This window comes from Mytilus trossulus, chromosome 8 (genome assembly GCF_036588685.1).
Source record: "Mytilus trossulus isolate FHL-02 chromosome 8, PNRI_Mtr1.1.1.hap1, whole genome shotgun sequence".
NCBI lineage: Eukaryota > Metazoa > Mollusca > Bivalvia > Mytilida > Mytilidae > Mytilus > Mytilus trossulus.
This window is the reverse complement of record NC_086380.1, coordinates 70,011,712-70,018,945: the sequence shown is the minus strand read 5'-3', so window position 1 is coordinate 70,018,945 and position 7,234 is coordinate 70,011,712.

The following is a 7,234-nucleotide window of genomic DNA, read 5'->3' as shown; positions in this document are numbered from 1 at the left end:
AGAGTATGAATAACCACGAAGGCATTTTTTTGTTCTTATATTACGCAAAGTATAAAAAAAAAATTAAAAGGACCATAGAAGCTGAAATGTCAAATGTTTTTTTCTTGGTAGAAAACTAATATGTTACTGTTCTTAGTCAATTTGCACTTACAAAAAGCAGAGATTATGAAAAACTATTGAAAAATTCTTCTTCCTCAATTGGATCAATGCACATTTTAGTTTTGCAACTAAAAGTACGCAAAAATGTGTCATATCTGATATTTTTACCATGAACTTGAACGTGAGATATGTCCACCTTTGAAATTTCCTACCGTTTTAACTATCGCATACGATAGACTTATCGATGGTGCAAATTTGGTCAGTATTTTAGAGGAAGCATAGCGTATGTGCAAGAACCTGTATGCTGACATGCTATAAATACTTTAACATATTTTGATATCTATTCATTCAGTTGACAATTTTGAATTCTTCGTAGATATTTGAAATACAATAAATGTTCTACCTCAAGGGGTATATATTACTTAAGCTGTATTTTAAATAGGGTTACGTGTTTTTATTCTTCGAAGTTTTACTTGGTTCGAGCGTCACCGACGAGTCTTCTGTCGACGAAACATGCGTCTAACGTAAACCGTTGGGGCAAGCGATCATATGCCTAATATCTTTCAAATTGATTTGTTATTCATTATGGTTGTCGTTAGTTGCTTTTTTTCATTTTTGCTTTTGTTTGTAGTTTTGAGCATGAATCAAGCTTTTGGGTATCTAAATATCATTGTTTTAAAACCTTTATAGCTTATACGGTGTTGGCTATTGCTTCTTGTTTTAGGCCATACGATAAGCTATTGTTGTTTACCTCAAAGCATTTAGTCTCTGGTATACAGAGATCATAGTGTCCTTTTGACCATACTTATCAAAGGTACCGGGCTTATAATATGATATCATCAGGCTTTTTTTTCTAAATACCGATTAACAATTTAAGAGGAGTAATGTCAGAGGGTCGACGATGATCTGACACTTCGTTGTATTGTAGACATGTAACAATTGTGTGCTGTTTACGAGTTCTATAACCAGTGTGAATTATGGTTGGCGATGCACCATGTTTATTGTGCATGTATAGCTTCTTTTATTAAACATATGTACCTTTACCAGCAGTTCATGCTCTTACAAGTTATATAGCTCATCATCTATCTGTGTTTCTAAGAAAACTCTCTTTTAACGCTTTCGAAATCATCAATAGATAGCGGGTCTATCACAAGTTAAACAAAATTCATATTGACATGTAAATCGGTGCTGAAAGAAAGCTCTAAAGTGTCCGAAACCAAAAATACGTATGTATAAGTCTAATCAAGACGAATTGAGCAAGCTACATAATATCAGACTTCAAACAAAAAAAATTGTCATCGTGTCACGCCTACAACCAAGTGCATCATCATTCAAACTACATGTTCTGAAAGCTGGCAAACAAAGACATGGCGTCATAACAAACTAATACGGCAGTAGATTTACCTAAGTATGAGTACGGATGACAAAAGTGGTCTTAATACTTCATACGTTCGTCAGGATTTTATAAATTTGTTCTTGTGAAGGAAAAACATATGCATAAGGGAACTTGTACATGTACTGAAATCATTGTAAACATTTGTTACACATAATTATGTCAGTAACAGCGAAAACCATTTAAATTCCGTTTCATCTCCGCTTCGAGTAAGTGTTCTACTACTAATCTATCAGTGCTTCTAACCACCTCCCTTACTACTATCAAAGAACTGGTTATTAACTTTTGTAATAAAGCTTATGAAAATAATGGTATTAATTATTTTTGGAGTGTTAAAAATTCTTTAGAGGTTTAGATAAAATACATGCTTTCAATGGTCCTTACAATTCTGTTGACAGTTATGATTTTTCTACTCTGTACACTACACTTCCACACAATCTTATAAAGAAAAAGTTTTTGTATTTGATAAAATGGTCTTTCGAAAAATCTCATTGTAATTTTATTTGCTGTAACTCGTTTAAGGCCTTTTTCTGTAACGAAAAAGGAAAGTATGCTAGATACACTTACTGGAAATGTGAGGATATGATTGAAGCTTTAAACTTTCTGCTTGATAACATTTATGTACGTTTCGGCGATAAAGTGTATCGTCAGGTAGTAGGTATTCCTATGGGCACCAACTGTGCCCCTTTAATAGCAGATTTATTTCTATATTGCTATGAATCTCAGTTTGTGACCAAACTCAGTAAAGACCCATCATTGTTAAATTTGGTTGATACATTCAAAAATACCTACCGTTATCTGGATGATATTTTTTCGTTGAATAATCCAGTTTTCTCTAAATATACTTCAGAAATTTACCCAAACGAACTTACTTTAACTAAATCTAACATAAACAGCAGCAGTTGTCCTTTTCTAGATTTAGACATTTCAATTTCAAACGGGAAACTTCACACTAAAATTTACGACAAAAGAGACGATTTTGCATTTCCTATTGTTAATTTTCCTTTTTTAGACGGCGATGTGCCTTTGGCTCCATCATACGGTGTTTATATATCGCAACTCGTTCGGTTTGCCCGTGTGTGTTCTGATGTCATAGATTTTAACGAACGTAATCAATGCATCACTGGTAAATTGTTGTGTCAGGGATTTCGATACCATAAATTACTTAAAACTTTTACTAAATTCTTTCATAGATACAAAGATTTTATTAGTAAATTTGGCTATACCTGTAGAAAGCTTATTAAAAATGGTATTTCTCATCCTAAATTTTATGGTAATATTGTACTTAAAGCAAGGAAATCACTTTGTGATCCTTGTTAACTCATCGGTACCAATATTGTAATTAGATCTCTGAATATAGTTCACATTGGCACTAATATTGATTTTGTCATTAGCAAATTAAAACATAACTAAATTTCATTATCTTTTGAGGCGAGATGTATAGGGGACACAGCCACGTTAACTTTTATTTCTATAGAAGTCGCTCTTCACTATACTACTACCTGTCGATACATTTATTTTTGGCATTGCACAAGTCATGTCTTCTTTGACTATTAATGACGTTAAAATACTAAATCCCTGTGATGTGTTTTAGTCGATTTTAGTCTCTGATGCATGATTTTTTACTATTAATTGGTTTTGGCTTTTAACTAGCTGTCAGTAACTGCGAGTACTCTCAAATCGTATTTTCTGGTTAATTCGACCTGTTGATACTGTTTATAATGCTTTTTTTTTCATTTTTTATTTATATGGATCTTGGCTGTATACCAGCTTTGATTATTTGTAATATCTTCAATTTTCACTTATTCTTACAACATTTGTATAAACTTCAAGATTATAAAAAAAACGTTTTTTTTCTGAAGTGAACATTGATTGGTTAAATATTTCTCAGTGTGTTTGAATTTGTTTGTTAGCCTTTTGGTCATGAATGTTTGTCTCTAATATTTAATTTACTGTGCATTTGTATTCAGATATCGCAGATCAAATTTATTCGTTCATTGTGTAATCATACGTTTTTTGATTGAGTTAAGTCTGCCAATTGATATTTTATCGTATGTTTTTATATGTTGTGATGTTATGCTATTGTTTCAGAAAAAGGGAGAAGGTTTGGGCCCATTAAAACGTTTAATCCCGCTGCAAATGTTTGCACCTGTCCTAAGTCAGGAATCTGATGTACAGTAGTTGTCGTTTGTTTATGTAATATATACGTGTTTCTCGTTTCTCGTTTTGTTTATATAGATTAGACCGTTGGTTTTCCCGTTTGAATGGTTTTACACTAGTAATTTTGGGGCCCTTTATAGCTTGTTGTTCGGTGTGAGCCAAGGCTCCGTGTTGAAGGCCGTACTTTAACCTATAATGGTTTAATTTTTAAATTGTTATTTGGATGGAGAGTTGTCTCATTGGCACTCACACCACATCTTCCTATATCTAAGTATCAAAAAATTGTTCCAGTAAAGCAAAAGCTTCCCAGGCTTAGTTTTAAAATATGATTTTCGACTGTCTTATATTGTTAAAAATCACAAAATAGAAAATTGCATTATTTGTAATAAATTAGATTTATTTCGTTTCTTTTAAAGAAGTAGATTATTCACAGAAAGTCCTCCAGAATGACAAAAAAAAAAACAATATATAGGTTTAGCCGAACCTAATCCCGCAAATTCATATTAGTTGATAAATATCTATATATATATCTTAGTTTTGAATACTGGTAAGACATTAATACTTGTATTTTTAACTGCGAAACTTTTGAAGGCACAAACGTGAGTAAAAATAAATGCAGTCGTAATAAAAAAAAACACGTTAAGAAATTAAAGTGTTTGTAAAAAATAAAATCACAAAAATACTGAACTCAGAGGAAATCAATTTGGAAAGTCCATAATCATGGCAAAATCAAAAAACAATAAGCATCAAAAACGAATGGACAAGAACTGTCATATTCCTGACTTGGTACAGGCATTTTCAAATGTAGAAAAGTATATAATCCCAAGTGTCAAAACAAGGGTCATCGTTGGACCTAAGTTTAGTTTGTAAATCACCACATTCTAATTTTGCATCTAGGGTCAGTTTCACAACAAATCTTACGACTTAAGCTGGTCGCAAGTCATGAATAGTTCAGTTTACTTGCGATAAATCTTGTCTTCAGTTTTTTTTTTTTTTGTAAAACCGACTTCTGTATCTGAAGTTTGGTAAATATAAAAAAGAAGATGTGGTATGATTGCCAATGAAACAGCTGTCCATAAGAGACCAAAATGACACAGACATTAACAACTGTAGGTCACCGTATGGCCTTCAACAATGAGCAAAACCCATACCGCATAGTCGGCAATAAAAGGCCCTTGACAATGTAAAAACCTTAGTTTTGCAGCTATATATGTCGCGGACAGGACTTCATTATGATTGGATCCATATCATAGTGACCTGATTTTAGTTTATGACCATCCCCTATTATATGATGTATATGCATACTTAGTTTGGAAAACCCTGATTTAAAGGTTCAAACTAAATGGACCGGACACAAACCAGACAAGAACGAATCAAACAATGTTTGAAAACTGGACAGCTCAAATGTCAATGCCACTGTTGAAATGAACTGATTTAATTTATGAAGAACCACGTGCCATCACATAATACATTTCTGAACTAAGTGTGTTTAACATCAGTTCTATAGTTCAAGGCAATGCATTTCATATTTAAAATCATTGGTTTTTGGATCAACTGTATATCTGTATACATGTTTAAGTTTTCTGATTTAATTCGACACGGGCCGCAAACAAGTGGGGACTGACGGACGGACAGACTTAAAATGTGATTCATATATCCTTTTAAACTTTGTTTGTGGTTGTATTAAACATGTAAGATAGTGATTTCCTATCTTGACACGGTTTGTAGGCTGTTAACAAACAAGTGACTATTGTCACTATTGATGTGACGAAAGACGTCTAGTTTTACACTCTTTATTGCGTTGATTTACTCGTCCAACTTACAAATATTTCATCATATTTTTTTTATTTTGCATGGCACACCATCAATTATTGCAAATATTAACACATGTAAGGTCAAATATTTGTTATTATACGTCGTTTTTGTAGAAAGTACCGTTTTACCTATAGCAGAGTGAAAACGTCAAAATGACGTCAATTATCGCCAAACCATGAACGATATGCAACTAGGAATCAGAGAGACGTTATCATAGTATCGTGTAAAGTAAAATTTGAATTAGCTATATTACCAGCTGCTTCAAATGAAACAACAATACTACAAAAGTGATTTTTTTTCTCTTTTTTATGAATGACCTTTGAACCCAATTTAAAAAAAAATGCACCATATTTCATTTTTACGACCGGGAAAAATGGAATCTACACATTTTTCCTTTGCGAGTATAGTCTTGGGGAAACGAGGATAGTCCGTCGGAAGGGGATGATAAATGGCTGACCCGTGTTAAGAGAGAGAGCCATATTTCTTGTTCTTTTAAGACACCCTTGTACTTGAACTTGTAGATAACATAGGGTGAAACATTGCACATTTACAGTGTATGTAAAGTGCGGATCATAAAATATCATTTTTACTGTATATGCCATAAATGTCTAATGTAGAATGATAAATAAACAGACGAACCATTTTTAATTTTTGAAGAAAATGAAGAAAATTAGTTAAAATGTATATGTTCAGAAATACATAATACAAATAAAACAAAGTAAGAGATGCCAGCGGGGTTTTATCGCGCCTAAAGCCATCCAGCTGTGAAATATATACCAAAATAGGTGAATATTTATGACATTTCACGAACAGATCGTGCAGGTGCTTTATAACTAACAGGTAAGCTGTTGTTGCAGTAAAAAATATTCATTTTAATACAATTAATAAAGTTGTATAACGTAGAATATGTTTTGTCATTCAGTTTCTTCATATTTAACTAAATTCCACTATGATGATTTCGTAATGCTAGTCATGTTTACTGTCGAATAATGATACTATTCTTTCATTTTCACTGTGGAGCGAATCATTAGTATTGTATATGCGGTGCATTTTCACTGTATAATATTTTTTTTATCTATTACAGCTCGTTTCTTTAAGCATGTAGAGCAAGACTTTAGTTGACTTGCTTGCTTTTCTTTTATTGGATAATCATTATGAAAACACCCAATTCAATTCAAATATTAAAAATACAGGTTAAACTATGCCTATTTATATTGTTTAAAAATGTCAATCTTATTTACAAAGTTTGTATAAACAATTAAACAAACAAAGCAAGCAAGCCAACCAAAGTTTTGCTTTACATGCATTGTAAATAAATTTTAAAAGATCGAGTATGTGATAATTGTACGAATGTTTTAGAAGATGAAGCCCATGTTATTTTATCGTGTCCTTTGTATGATGATTTTAGAAAAACATTATTTGATGAAGCAACACATTCTAATAGTGATTTTATGTCTTATGATGATAAACAGAAATTAGTGTTTTTATTTACAGATAATAATATGATTCGTAGCTGTGCCAAAGCCTGTAATCTTATTTTAAATAGACGTAGAAATGTTTTATACTGTAAATAATGTTAATGTCAATATGTTTTATAATAGATGCATTCTTTATATAATTTTTAATGCTATAGTCTCTTATAATTCTGTACAGAATGGCTCTCTTTTTATATTTATATATTTTTACATTTAATGTAATGTTGTATTATATATTATTGAGAGATGAGACTTAAATAAAATATTGAATTGAATTGAATTGCATTAGGAA